The 16,092-nt window shown below is 40.1% G+C and overlaps 1 protein-coding gene across 6 annotated transcripts in view; it reads left to right on the forward strand.

Annotated features, from left to right (window-relative positions):
- DAB1 (DAB adaptor protein 1) overlaps positions 1 to 16,092 on the forward strand; it is a 473,979-nt gene that overhangs the window by 207,016 nt on the left and 250,871 nt on the right. The gene's annotated exons all lie outside the window — the stretch shown is intronic.

Genomic DNA, 16,092 nt, shown 5'->3' on the forward strand with positions numbered 1-16,092 from the left:
ACCCTATTAATTGATCTGGGTTCCTTCAAGATGAAATATCTTTTGGTTATATTAAAAATAAAAGAGGAAACAATTTTCTGGGAAGAGAAAATAGAATAACCAAAACTGTGGAGGTGGGAATACGCTGTTCTTTCAAGGACTGGGTTGAGAGTGAATTGGCTAAAGCAGAGCATGGAAAGTGAAACATGGCGTAAAAGCTGGAGGCTAGGTGGGTTGCACTTTGCTCCCCATTGCATAGAAGCCTTGCGTGTGCGTCAGCTAGGCATCATTTATTCAGTGCATATGTGATCATGTACTCTTTGCCAGGCCCCAGCCTGGGCACTGCAGATACTACAGTGGAAAAGAGAGACATCTATGCCTTCATGAACCTTACAGTCTAGTGGGAAAGATGAATAGTAAACAGTAAAGCAAACTAATCACTAGATTACTTTGTATAGTGGTAAGTACTATGGAGAAAATCAGACAGTAATATGATAAAGGATAACTGCTGGTGATGGTGAACTATTTTCAATGGGTAAGACAGGGCAGACATTTCCGGGGAGGAGATGTCTGTTTGGTGATTTGAATGGCAAAAAGGAGCCAGACACGTGAACACCTGGGTTAGAGTCTGCCTGGACCAAAGTCTGTCTAGTGTCAACAGGTCACAAGTTGGGCATGAGCTGAGTGAGCTTGAGCAACAGAAAGAAAAAGTGTATCCTGGACTCCTGAGTAAGACAGAGTTTCCAAACCAAAACCTTGATTTTGAGTCAAAACTTGATTTTGAGTCAAAACTTAATTTTCCTCTGTGACTGGCAAATACATTTACAGACAAAAATCTGATTAAGTCATTAAAGAAAATAAATTTCAGTATCTCAGTAATGTATTTGGGGACTCACTTTTATTGCAAAGACCATTGCAAGATAAATATACATATGTGTACATATGTGTATGTGTGTGTGTTTCCTTCTCTCCCGTTTACTCCCCACCCAGAACTCCAGGATGATTTTTGGTTATTTTACGTGGATCTTTGTTCAGTTCTATTTTTCCTTCTTGTTGAATTGGCTGGGGTGCCACTTTAGGACCCAGGCTGTGAGTCTAAGAGCACCACTCAGAGGAAAACATAGGGGACCCCATTCATCAAGGCCTTGCTTCCTCTCAAAACCTTACTGAATCAATCCCTAAAAACCCTTTGATTGAAGCGAACAATGGAGGAGTGATTCTTCATCTAGAAGAGCAGACATCAAAATCTAGAGCAGAGGTTTCTGCAGTTTCTACATGTATATGACAAGAGGGTTGGACTTGATAGCATCGTAGGTTCCTTCTATCCTTTTTCTCTGGATCTCTATTCTAGAATGCTGTGGCTCAGGATGATGCTCTGCATAGATAAAGTCAGAAAAATGTTTAGCCCCTTGCTGCATTCCTCTAAGCCAGTGGTTTTCGGTACCTCCAAATGACCTGCAAGGTTTGATAAAACAGATCACCAGCCCCCATCCACAGTGTCTCATTTGGTTAGACTCAGGTGGGGCCAAATTTTTTTATTTCCAGGAGGTTCCAGAAGATGCTGATGCAGCCGGCCCAGAAACTGCATTTTGAGAACCAGTGCTGTGAGATCTAGCCTTAGTTCCTTCCTCCAGAGTTCCTTGGTCTAGAAACACATCTTCTTGCTCTGAAACCCACTGTAGTTCCTAGGTCTACAGAGCTAAACCAAGACTCCTCAGTTGGCATTCCTCATTCCTTCATTCTCGCTGGACCTGACTTTCTATTTTTATATCACCTTTTACCCCTTTACCCACCCAGTCTGAGCTACACTCATTTGCCCATCTGCATGTCCCCACGCTTTCTACCTCCTTGTTTTTATTTGCGCTGTTGCTTTGCTTTAAATGCCTTCCCCTCCACCGGTTTTCTTATACCCAAACCCAATACATTCTTCAAGATATCTGTGCAATTTATCTTTCCTTACAAGTGGTAAGTGGCTTGTTAGATAAATCTGGTTTTTAAATCTAACTCAATCTCTTAGAGACTTTGTTTCCTTGTGTAGTTTGGATAATCTCTCTGAGCCTTTACTTACTTGTCTATAAAATGGGAAAAATGTTTGAAACTTGCAAGGTTATCATCAGGATCAGACCCATCAGGGCATGTGAAGATGTTTCCTAACTCATGCGATGCCATTAAACACTAGTTATTTGGACTATTACTTTTGCTTACAGTATTTCTAATGGTTAAGGATATTGGAACAATTTGTAATCAATGGCTTTGCTTAGCTAGTTAGCAGTAGAAAATGGCAGTGACATTCTGAGAGAGAAAGAAAATCTACCTGTTTCCTTGCATAGAACCCTGATGCTAAAAAGAAGTAAACAAAGTCTTTTGAATGAATGATAAAGGTAGCAGGGATCATTTATTTTCCTATCTGCCCTACCTCTGGGCTATTAAAAAAGTCTAGGAAATGGTTTGTGTTTAATTGTAGAGCTCCCCTAAGAGAAGATGAATTGTTTCCCCATGGAGAAAAGTAGCCTTTCATCTGGACAGTGCCTGATTCAGCTCAACAAGGGTTCCTTGTGTTAGGTCCCATGCTGGACATTTTGGGCTTATTCATATAGAGAATACACAGTCCCTACCCTCTCAGAATTCAAATCCTGTGAGTGACAATCAGTAAAATGCCCTCAATCAGATAGTCTCTCTCATCTGGTCTCTCTCATTGGGAGACCAGAGCATATGAAAGAAAAAAAAAAAGGAGATGGAAGCATCTGAGGAAATCCTAACTCTTTGCTACCCAGTGCAGTAGCTACATGTGACTTATTAAGTTTACATTTTAATTAATTTAATTGTTAGATTAAAATAAAAATTCAGTTCTTCAGTTGCACTGGTGATATTTCGAGTGCTCTATGGTTGCATGTCACCAGTGACCATTGGGCAGCATGGAATATTTCCATCATTGTAGAAAGTCCTATTTGACAGCTCCATGAAGCTTGCTCCTATGCATTCTCTAGTACGACTTAAGGGTTGATGACATCAGTCTCCTACCAGTTCTTTGCCTCTTCAATTTGACTCCTTCTACCCTGGAATCAGAGTGATGTGGTCTGTTTATAAATCTCAAGATGAAAATTAATCATTGACTTCCTGTCCCCCGATGATAAAATACAAGTTCTTTAGCATGACATAAAAAACCATTCATGATGTATTCCTCTTCCTGTACCACCCCAGTCCCATGTCCCATGTGTGCTGCAACTATATTGAATTCGCCATTTTTCAGCCACCCCTTGTAGTTTCTTTCATTTAGCCCTTTGCCTAGAATGCTCCCCAACCCATTCCCTCCTATCCACATTCTTTGTGTTTATCCCTCAAGACCTTGATTAAATATCTTCCAAGAAGTGGCTCCTTCCTTCCCTGTGCTCCTCTAACCCTTCTGTAACACTTTTTATGTCTTGCCCTAAAGATCTATTTACATGCAGGTCTCTCAGCTTCTTGAGGGCAACAACTTTGATTTAGTCACTTTGGAATCTCCTACTTTTGTTAAAGGAGGAAATTGAAAATTATATGCTGGATGCATGGATGAATATACTGACATGCAAATGGCTGAGTGAGTGAATGATGAGCAAGCTAAGCTCCCCAGACCGGATGAGGATTAAAGAGCTTTGTAAAAGCCTCTGGAGCTTCAGTCCAATTCTGCTGAATAACCCTAGTGACCTCTCAGCCTCCAGAGCCAAGGACCTTTGAACTCAGGTTAACCTAGATGCTAGGGCACCACACCCAAGTATAAGTTAATCATTTTAAGAATAATGTAGGTCAGGAAATAAGGAGACACGCTGGCTTCTATTTAGACAGATGTTGCTAACAGTCTCTTTGGGTGCCTCTAATGAAGTGGGCCATAAATTCCGAGCTTTGCACACTGCAGCAAGGTGGGATGCTTGCACTGTGATGAGTCTACAATATTCTGCGAGTTTAGCATTAAGGGGATTAAAATGCAAACCATTAAATTGTGCTTACTGTGGTAAATGCAACAGATGTGATTCGGTCATCCCCAGGGAGCATGGGTTTTTTTGGACATTTTGTATGGAAAGCACAGGACTAAGGACTCAGACAGGTTTGAGTTCAAGCTTTGGGTCTGCTCTTACTTGATAAGAGATAGTGGGTAAGTTATTTGAACCTTACATTCCTTATCTGTAAAACACAGGTAATAATAACTCTTATCTACCTCATATGGATTCTGAGATGCCATTTAAACCATAAACAGTCTAGGAAGAAAGGAACTAACATATATTGGGCACCTTCTGTGGGTGAGGCCCTGTGCCAGGTACTTTAGTTACATTATCTCATTTAATCCCCATCACATTCTCACTGTAGATATTGTCATGACAACAAAATAAACACCTGTTTTTAGAACCAACTCTCTGTTTCTGAGCACCTATCATGTATCAGACCTTATAATGTCAGTTATACAAATGTGACTTCAGTAAGTGCTCACAAAACCCTGTTAACTAGGCAATAATGTATTTATTAATACATTATTAATAAATAAATAAATAGTATTTATTATGATGGTAAAACCCAGAGATGTTAAGTAACTTGCCTAGAGGTGCACAGAGTAGTTGAGTAGAGTCAAAACTAGTATTTCAACTGGAACTCTGAAGCTTTTCTCATTTATTTGTTGGATAGCTCTGTGTACAACACAATCCCCAAACGGCCTCCAAAAGATGCCATGCCCTAATCTCTAGAATCTGTGAGCATGAAGACATATCACTCCAGTGATGTTATGTGGCACAGTTTACTTTAAAATGGAACGATTATCCAGGTAGGATTAGTCGACTCCTCTGAGCCCTTTTAAAGCAGAGAGGTTTCTTTAGTTGATGATAAAAGAGGAAGTCAGAGAGACTTGAAGCATGAGAGCGATCTGATGAGCCATGGCTGACTTGAAAGTGGCCGTGATGTGCCTTGGCTGGCCAAGACAGAAGGAATGCAGGCAGCCTTATGGAGCTGAGACAGGCCCTGGCTGACGGCCAGCCTGGAAATGGGGAACTCGGTCATACAAGCACAAGAGACTGAACACTGCCAACAACCTGAATGAGCTTAGAAGTGGATTCTCCACCACACTTCCCTGTAAGAGCACAGTCTGGCCGATACCTTGATTTCAGCCTGGCGAGACCCTCAGCCTAGAACCCAATTGAGCCCTCCTGGACTTCTGACCTGCAGAAGTGCAAGATAATAAACGGGTATTTTTTTAGGCCGCGACATTTGTAATAATTTATTAACACAGAAATAGAGTACTAATACGTGTTCTATGTTCATTTACATTAGTTAATAGTACCTACCTACATTTGGGTAATTTTATAGAAGAAATGAGGAAAATGACCATAATGCACTGAGCACAATTCCTGGCATTTAGGAAGTACTTAAAAATATTAGCTCTGATTTTTATCATCTTTCTTATTTTACAGATAAGGCATCTGAGGTTTCAAAAGGTTAAATAACATGCCCAAGGCCATGCAACTAGTGAGTGTCAGGGTGAGAAACTGTTCATCAGGGTGAGAATAGTCCTGAAGGACCATTATCTTGGGCTGTCATTCTTCACAGAGTGGTGGTTCTTAATCATGAATGCACATTGAAATTATCTGTGAAACTTGCTAAAATATGGATTCTCATGCCCTAATCACAGTCATTGTGATTCAAGAGTCTTGGGTGGTCTCTTGTGTTTATATTTTTAAAAGCTTCCTGGATGCTTTTAATGTACATACTTGTAGACTACTGTACTGGATGCTGAGTTCCTCGAGTCAGGGGCATTCTTACTCCTACTTGTACCCGTGGCAGGTCCTGGAACTTCATGGATGCTCTTTGAATGTTTGTTGAATGAAATGAAATTGAATAGTATCCTTTTATCTTTTTTTTTTTTTTTTCATTTCCTTCTGATGTCTTGCCAGGCCTTGATTGTTTCTAATATAGTCCTGTTGACCTTGGGGTAGTTATTGGTGAGTATGCTTCCCCATCGTTCACCTAAATCACCCCGTTTTAGGGGCTGGCAGTCTGAACTCCACATCTCATGTATCTGACAGCTCTCAAAGCTTATGCATCAGCTCCCCAGCGCCTGCTTCCCCACTCACATCTAAGTATATAGTTTCTCTCTCTTTTCTTAGTCCGCGGAGGAGGCCATGCCACTCACCTGACAGCAGGAGGTTTAAAATAAGTTTATCAAGAATAGGAGCAGAAACTTGAAGCAGCATTGCCGAGATGGGTGAATCCTTTCCAGGTGGGCAGAGCCGTTGGAGAAAGGTGTAAATAGTATAGGTGAAGCATGATAACTCAAAGTGGCCGCCTCACTTTGAGCATTGGCACTTGGGTTTTCTTTTTAGTCTCAGGAGTGGGTGTTTCTTCTACTCAGCTTTATTTTTAAAATTGCTTCCCTTTCTCAAGATGGCCCACATAATTCTAGCAACATGCCATGAAAACCTTCAAGGAGAAAAAGGAAGGTGACTACCATTTCTCAGAAGCATCGGCTGCCTATTGAACATTTTGGACATGGCCAAGCTAATGACAGTCCCATTCTAAAAAATTTATATGGCTCCTGCAGTCTTTCCAAAGAAATAGCACTATACTATCGAATTTGTTTCCACTGACTTGGTGGAGCTGCTTGACAATGAAATTGAAGGCTAAAAATTTTCATTCCCCAAATGCCAAACTTTCTGAAATGTCCCTACTTTCATGGCGCCTAATAAATGTCAGCTCACACGTTGCTCATCAGATGGGCACCATCTGGTATATTGGAAAGAACTTTAAATTGGAGTTGGGAGGAAAACTGCCATTTACTAGCTGTTTGACTTATGGGACTCGGTTTCTTCCCTAAAGCTGGGAGAGTGTGTTTAGATCATCTTTAAGTTATATTTAGTCTGTTAGAACTAAGAGAGTATAGTAAGAATATGAAGAACATAAACTTCATGGAGTGGGGGAGCCATCTGTCTGGTTCACTATTGTAACCCCACTGTCTAGAACAATGCCCAGCTGTTAGCAGTTGCCTGGTAAATATTTGTTGAATAAATGATTTATTGAATGAATGAATAAGCTAGTGTCTATGAAGCTAGTAAAGAAGTCATCACTACCAAGTATTACTATCTTTCAATGCGTTTTGTATGGAATAGTGAAAAGTGACCATTGCCTTTGAAAAGTTTGCCAGCTATGCTGGTGTGGGAATATTAACTGATTTGTTATTCTCAGTCTCTTTAGACCCCTCTATGCAAGTGGGAGTATAGGCCAGTCCATAAATACACATCTAGATGGGGAATGGGTGGTAGTGACCACAAAAGATGCCCAAGAGAGCTCAGAATCCAGGGGCTTATCTCATACCTCACATTTTAACTGTCATGAATTGAAACTTGGAGAGATCAGTTTAGACAAAATAGACAGATTTATAGACCCAGGCAAATGATGTCCAGGTCCAGAGAGTCAGAAATTCAGGAAAAGCACCAAAAGGTTTGGGGACTTAAAACCTGAAACAAAAGGGGAAGTTGGATGAGTCAGAAACAGAGATGCTTCACTTCCAGGATCCTCGTACATGTGGGTTTTCATCTTAAAAGTACATATTTGCCTGCATTTCCCCCAGATATAGTCCATTCTGTAAGGGAGGGGTTATCAATCAGTAGAGAGAATAAGGATTTTAGAGTTAGTTAGGGAGTGAACCTGAAACCTGATGCCATCTTTTACTAGTTCTATACCCTTTCTATGATGATTTATCCGTCTGAGTCATGGTTTCTCCACCTTCAATACATAACTAATAATGTTGCCTACTTCATAATGTCTAGTTTCCTACTTCATATGAGAATCGAATTAGGTGATGTGTGTAAAGTGCCTAGCTGGCACACAGCACACATTCAGCAAATGCTTGTTCTGTTTTGCTTTCTCTTTCTCAGTCCTAGTCATTCATTAACTTTTGATCTCACGTTCTCACATCCAGAGTTCAGGAGGCTTTTTGCTTGGTACAGGAGATACAAAGATCAGCAAGATAGTCTCATCTCTTTTGGAACTCACATCTAAGTGGAAGTTGCAGAGAAGAAAACAGAAAATGACAATACAGTAGGGTCATTTCTGCATAGAAATACGGAGCCATGAACTAAGGGTATCAAGAGGAAGGAATGCACAGCCCTGTCTTGGAGAGTCAGGGAAGGCATCCATTAGAAATGCCACTGTATTCCAGCTAAAATATTTTGAAAATGCCTTCGTTAAATCTGATTTTTAAGGAGACAAAATGTTCTCTGATATTTTTTGTGTGGTTGTGTGGGCCTTCCTTTTTATAATTTTTAAATTCTACTTCTTGGTTATAGAAATCAGTAACTCTTGGTTGCTGATTTATTGAAACTAGCAGCAAGATCTCGTGTCAGTTGTGTGTGTCAAGTGATACTGGTTATACTAATAATTATGAATCTATCTTAATAGTGACAGGCATTTTCCTAAGCATTTTCAATCATGACCTCTGTTAATCTTCCCCATATTCTTGTAACATGGATGCCCTTGTTTGGTCCATTTTGCAAAGGAGGTAAATATAGTTTAGAGAAGTTAAATAACTTCCCCAAGGTTAACAGTTAATGATTGACAGAATTGTGATTTCAAAGCTCACTATTTGAGAACGTTATATAGCTTCCGGAGAGTTCTTTATTTAGAGAAGAGAAATAACACAGTTGAATTTGGCAGCAGCAAATCCAAAAGAGAAAATTAGAAATGATATTTGTTCAGTTCTCTATAATCATTTAATTTTAATGACCTATTTCCTTATCAGGATGACATTCTTTTTCCATACCTAATAAGAACATTTGACATCCTTGTTGTCACTTCATTCACTTAATATCATCAGTGCCATTTTATTTTTTTTCTGAAGGGGTGGTTGAAATCTTTAGAGATTATTTTTATTCTGTTTTACATGTATCCAACGTTGAAAACAAAACAAATGGTTAAAACAATCCGAATGGTAGCCTACACAGTTTCGGAGTAGTTGTTAGAGTGCCTAAAAAGATAATACAGACATTGTCAGAATGAGAGTTAAGGAGCTCAATTTTAGGTTGCTAGAAAAATCGTCTGTAATCATGAGAAAGATTATTTGGGCGTTTATTGAGTTCAGAACTGAAATATAGAAGGCTACGCTATAGCCATGTATTTTTCATGTGTTAGGAAGGAGAAATGTATGCTTCAATAAACAAGCCCTGATTGCAAAGACCAAATAAGGAAAGTGGAAACCGTGTGTAACTCAAGCAGTAGCTGGTCTCTTGCACAAATTGCCCTGCTGATGATTGGGGAGATGGGCTTGGGCCATGAAGTCAGGAGCCCTCATCTCAGACAGAGGGCAGTGGAAAGACTTTGCTCTGACTTGAAGTGATCCCAGATTGGGGGGGGGGGGAACCCCCGCAAATTCTTCTGACAGTGGAAGTAATGCAATATGTTTACTTTTGCTTGGAAACAGAAACATAATTTGGGGAAAATGCAAATAGCCAGCGAAATGTTGACCAAGTCTCTCCTGTAGCCCAATAAAACCACCCTGAGGTTTTGCTATTGCCTTTTTAATTGCAAAATATTTTAAGCATGCAGATAATGATAGAGAATAATATTATATATGGATGTATATGTATCTATCTAGCTTTGTCAAAGCTTACATGTTTGCCTTATTTGCCTCAGATCTTTAAAAATAAAATATAAATACCCGTAAAGGTGTCTGTGGTATTCCTCCTTGACCTCATTCTGTCCCTCCTTAAGTGGAAACCAGTATTTTGAATTTGGTGTTTAACACTCTATTGAGAGTTGTGTTGTTTTCAATTTTTAGTTGCATATTATATATCTAAAACAAAATGTAGTTTAAGTGATGCATTTTAAAGCTTTATAGAAGAGGATTAACATAGAACGTGAACATATCCTTTTTTTGCTTTTTTTGAGATTTATACATGTGGATCATAAATAGCTCTAATTTTTTTCATTTTAACTGCACATAGTATTTAGTTAAGAGAATGTAACAGTATTTACTCAGTCTTATGATGATGAGCATTTAGATTGTTTCTAATATGTGGCTGTAATAAAAAGCTTTAATAAATATTCCTTTATCTGTCCCTTTGGCCTAATGTGAGAGAATTTTGCAAAGTAAAATATCTGGGAACAGATTGCTGGATCTTAGGGTATATGTGATTCTAATTTTATTTGATATTAGCAAGTTATATTTTACAGTGTTTTTTTTTTTTTCCAATTCATGTACCCACCGTGAGGGTATGGGAGTTCCCTATGCTCCATAGAAAAAAGTGATAATTAAATCATTTAGTATTGTCAGACATTTTAGTTTTTGCCAATATAATGGGTATAGCGATTATTCGTCATCTTTGTTTTAATTTTCATTTCCCGAAATACATCTGAGGCTAGGTTATTTTCGTATGTTGATTGCCTGATCAGATTTTCTCCACTTTTATTTTCATATCCTTTATCCTATTTTTATCATGACTGGCTTTCCTTTTTCTTACTGATTTGTAGTTCTACGTGTATTTTATATACAAATGTTTTTGGTGCCATTATACGTATCAGTATTGTTGACGTTATTGCAGATGCTACAGTAGATTCAGGGCACTCCAGATCAGAGTCCTACCATGTGTGGATGTGTTTGTGTGTGTGTGTAACTTGACAGATTCTAAAATTGAGTTCAGAATGCAAATGGCCAAGAAGAGTGAAGACTGCCTGGAAGAAGAACAAAGTTGCAGGACTTATATTTCCAAATAACAAGACTAACTGAGCTTCTACTATGGACCAGGCACTGTTAAAGTCACTTCAGGCAGTTAACATGGTGAAAGGTTAGAAGCATTCCCTTTAATGCTTCAGGAACAAAAGACTTTCTGCTCTTGCATTGTCTGTTCAAGTGATTTGCAGGCCATGACCAGTGCTGCTCCCCACACACCATCAGGTGGAATGTTTATTCTTTCCACTCACCCCTCACTTAATCTGCTTCAGCAGAGCTGGCCTCTTGTAACATGCCCCTGCCTCTGCTTCTCTGCACAAGTTGTTCCCTGTTGCTCACTGTCCCTTTACCCTACTTTATTATTCTTTATAGCTTAATTACCACTTGACATTATGCATCTTTTGCTTTATTGTCTGTTTCCTCATTAGACGCCAAGCTCCAAGATGACAAAGTCTGTCTTTTGCATTCATTGTTGTATCTCCAAGCCCAGATTAGTGCTCAGCACATAATAGATTCTCAAACAATATTTGTTGAATGCCTAAATGAATGAATCTGTACTTTATTTTTAAAATGTTGTCTGTGTGAAATGGTGGGTTTCAACTCCACTAAGGCTTAGGCTGTAAATGTATATTTACGTAAAACCTGAAACAGTTTCTTGGCAAGATGGAAGTTCAGATGGAGTTGGGTTTGAATCAGCCTTGTTCTATCCCTTTTTGGTGGTTTTACTGTTTACTTAACTTTCCTGGGCCTGTTCTCTCATTCGTAAACATCAATATACTATCACTCTTGAGTAATAAGATTTGACCACCTCTTTGAAAGGCTCACTGTGGTTGCTACGAGGTTCACTTGGCACAGGGTATGTGTGTGTGCATGCACACAAAATCGAAAACAGAGAGAATATAAGATGAACATGGCTTGGACCAGAGAGGAAGTGGTGCAGGGGTAGAGACCCAGTTAGAGCTTTCAGAGTTTACTAGGAGTTTGGCTTTGGCATGAAAGAGAAAGAAAAAAATCAAGAATGTAAGTGTTTGAAGCTGAGAGGCTAGGAAGGATGGAATTGTCATCTACTGACATAGGAAATATTACAGAAAGAAAATATTTGGGAAATGTCAGATGTGGACATTGTTTGGGAGTTGGATTAGCTAGCCAAGCATATTTGTTGAGTAGGCAGCTGGCTAAAGGAATCTGGAGTTTATGGGAGAGATCTTTTTAGAGAGGAACATTTGAGAGACTTCATTATATGAATAGTATTAGAAAAAACATTAGAATGGATGAGTTTGGCAGTGAGTTTGGATAGGGAAGAGAAGAGTTTTCAGATCTGTGCTGTGGAGTAGCCCAACATCTAGAAATTGGGGAAATCAGAAGGAACCAGCAAAAGAGACTGAGAAAGGTATTGGCAGTGAGGGAGGAATAAACCAGGACAATGAGCTGTCTTGAGGTCGAGTGAAGAGGAGACAGGAATCATCAGCTATATCCAATGCTGTCAAGAAAGTTGAGAACAAAGAATGGACCAGTAATGGGTTAAACATAAATAGCTTTGCATATTTTATTAAAAGTAAATGGTCAGGGAATCCCCAGATACTATATCAAACTTTAGGGGCACCCAAATCAGTAGGTCAAGCCCTTGATCCTGAGGCTTACTCTTGTGAAGCTTATGTAGGTAGCAGAGAAGCTTAAACTACCTATAGGCATGCCTAAGAGTTACTTCTGGAGGACCTGTTTTGTTAATCAGATGTGGCCTCAGTCTCTCTAAGCCCAACTCTGCAAATAAAATCATTGTCCTCCCCTCTACATGGGACATGATATCATGACTCCCAGGGATGAATCTAGCCTTGACATCCTGGGATCAACAATTCCATCCTGACCAAAAGGGGAAAAGAAGTATAACTAATAAAGTAACAGTGGCAGAAAGAGTTCAAATAGAGTTTTACTTCTGGAGGACCTGTTTTGTTAATCAGATGTGGCCTCAGTCTCTCTAAGCCCAACTCTGCAAATAAAATCATTGTCCTCCCCTCTACATGGGACATGATATCATGACTCCCAGGGATGAATCTAGCCTTGACATCCTGGGATCAACAATTCCATCCTGACCAAAAGGGGAAAAGAAGTATAACTAATAAAGTAACAGTGGCAGAAAGAGTTCAAATAGAGTTGAGAGGCTACTATGGAGGTTGCTCTTTTGTAAGCTTCAGTTAGACATTGCTACCTATCATAACCTGCCAAACCCCAACCAGGACCATTCCAACTAATCCTAAGGAAACACCTATGGCAATATATAAGATTCCACAAGGGTTCCATGCACTAGAGTAACTTTCCAGAAACCTACAACGTCCAGATAAGTCCCTGGACCAGATAAGTCTTGAAACCTAGAGGGCCCAGCCTCTCCAGAACATCAGATAGTTCCATCTCCCTACCCCATATTAGTGACAGACCCTTCTAACTTGAAAAAGTTAGAATGGACATAGCCCAAACACTCCTAAAGTGAGGGATGGAAAGATCAAAGTCAAAGGTGATGGTGGAGTTATACAGAGAAGATAGGATTTAACAATTGAATATGAATGCTGAATCATTAAATTGATATCTCTTATAGTCTCCAGTATCTTAGAGCAGCTAGAAGTAAAAACCTAAAATTGTAGAATTGTAACCCATGTCAAACTCTGAAATATATTCTACAACTAACTGTGGGCTATGCTTTGGAATTTAGTGCTGTTTTGTATATATGTTATTTGTCATTAAAAAAAAAAAGAAAAGTCAGTTGTGGTGATAAAAAAAATATTGAAGCCTTCTAGCCTCCTATATTCTGGAGTAGCTAGAAGGAAAAATCTGAGAGGATTATGTGGTAGCCCCTGACAAACTCTGGCATCTGTCCCGTAACTACTTGTTGAAGAGTGCTTTGAAAACTATTGCTTCTTTATTTCTTTGCTTTGTATTTTATGTTAAACTATATAATAAAAAAAGTTAAAAAAAATTAATAAATAAATGGTATGTGAAATTTGTCCCAGGAAATTTCTGAAAAACTAATATATAAAGTAAAAAACAGCATTATCTCCACATTTACCTCTTTTAAATTTTGATGCATTCTGCTTTTCTTACAGGGTTGATTTACAGCTGGACACACAATGAATTAGTTATTGACTATCTGTGCTTTTTAGGAATGTATTTCCATAGCCCTATCTTTAGCATAGATTGCCCTCTTAAATATTGGAATTATCTGTTATTTTCTCTTGCCTTAGGCTGTGTGCTGTTTGAGGATAGGGTCTGTGTCCGATTCATCTTAGTTTCCCCAGGATGCAGCCCTGTGCCTGGTATGGCTGGGTGCTCAAGATTTGTTGAACAGACTGAATGCAAATAGGTTGGGCTGTAAAGAGTGCTGGGTCCTTGCTGGTAAGGATCAGTAGAGAAGGGTAGATTCTGTGATCATGCTAAACATGATGAGGAGAAATGGTCAAGCTCAGCTGCTATCCAGGAGCATGCAGAGAACTCTGATTTATTTAATGCAGGCTGGCACTGACGATCAAGGCAGTCCCAGCTGTTGGGCAGTGTTGGATGGGACGTGGGAGTGGGAGGACTGGTTAGTTGGCCACACTATAGATCAGGATGGCTTCATCCTTTTAGCAAGCCTTCTACCTATTACATAGCCCCGGAGTGGGGGTGGAGGGGTAGACTGACCCTAATCTCTGGACTGAGGGATTGATAGAACACATCTGATGTGCTACAGTCAAGGGGGCCATAATTCCAGCGGGACTCAGGTGGTGATCAGGAGAGGGGAGGGATGAGATGAAGAGATACAGCATTTATTAGGATGGTACATGGTACAAACATGGTACACAGCAATCCTTTGTGAGAGCAATTCAATATTCATTCATACAAACCTACGGAGCTACCAGTATAGTCCAGGCACTGAAGATAAACTGTGAGTGAGCCTGATGTGGTCCCTGCCCTTTCAGTAGCTTTGAGTCTAGTTGAGGATGATCATAAGGGGCAAAAAACAGCATGATGATATAAGCACAGTGCAGGGTACTTTGGAGCTGCATAAAGGAAGGTGTTAAAAGAATCAGAGAGAGAGGGTTGCTTTCCTTAAGTCACATAGCTAGTAGAGAGTGGATCCAGGCATTGAACCCAGATTTCTCTAACTCCGAAGTTAATTCCTTCCACCGTATCACTCTGTAGACTGAAGAAGCATGGTGGGAGGAAGTAGAAAGGTTGTGGAGCAAGGCCCTAGGGCCTTGGCAGCAGGACTAACTCAGCCTCTGCCCACTGGTGGGTCGTGATGGACATGACAAGAAGAAGAGAGGGAGGCTGGGAATGCACGACAAAGAACCTCTTTGTTGACCGCTGAGTAAGACCAGCCTTTTTGAGAACTGACTGAAGACAATTTTGGTTGGTTTCTGCATGATTCTTGCAGTTCTGCCATAACCCCAGGTGTTCTTGCAGCATCTGTCTGCCTTGTCGCAGTGCCTGCAGAGGCAGCATGTCCTGGGATAGGCTTGGATTCCATCCACACTGCTAACAAGGTGGTGGACACAGTGATGGACAGTCTCCTCTTTTTCCTTAATGGCATGCGTAGCTCTTCTGAGCATATGGACCAGAGATGGGGCTCTAATCTGGTCACTGGTAGTTCAAAGGGGAAGTGACAGACACAGAGTGACAGAGACCTGCTGTCAGGCTCTAAGCCAGCAGGGCAAGTTTCCAGCTTCTCAGGAAGGACTCAGGCCACATGGCCCTGTCAGATGCTGCAGTTGTGCACAGAAGCATTGCTGTTACCACAAAGAGCAGCATCTTTTATAAGCACATGCTGTTTTGAAATCTCTATTTTTATGTATTTTGCCTTCTTTAAAAATAAAATTGATTTGCTAGGTGGTCACTGAATGTGCTCTTCAGAAATCTCCACTGTACATGACAGAGCCTCTTTGTTCCTCTCCCCTTTTGCTTCTCTATCAAAAATTGCTCAGTTGACTGAGCTCTAAATAGCACTTGCCTTTGGTGTCCCATGAGCTGAAGCAGGAGGAATGTTTCTGTGGGGAAGTGGGAATCATGTAAGGATCCTGGACATGCCATCCATTGGAGAGCTGCTCCTCTAGGAACATTCAAAGAAAGGGCAGGATGGATTTTAGCCTGATTGAGGGAACTCTGCAGGGCTCCAGATAGAAACCAGGCGAGGTCACTTCATGCCCCAGAAGGTTTATGGTATGAGGTGGTTGTGTCCAGCTTCAGGTGTGAATGTCTTGCAGTTCTTTATTAATAATAAAAGGAGTTTTATTATTAATAATAAATAAATAAATAAAAGGAGTTGCAAAGGTTTTACTTCCTAAAAGACTGCACAGAGGTTTACTCCTAGCATAACTCCTCTGATACTTGGTTCATTCATTTCTTAAGTGGAGAAGAAAGGGAGTAAAATTACAACTAATGTTCAGGGAACTGGGCATAACTCC

This window comes from Tamandua tetradactyla, chromosome 2, assembly GCF_023851605.1.
Source record: "Tamandua tetradactyla isolate mTamTet1 chromosome 2, mTamTet1.pri, whole genome shotgun sequence".
Lineage (NCBI taxonomy): Eukaryota > Metazoa > Chordata > Mammalia > Pilosa > Myrmecophagidae > Tamandua > Tamandua tetradactyla.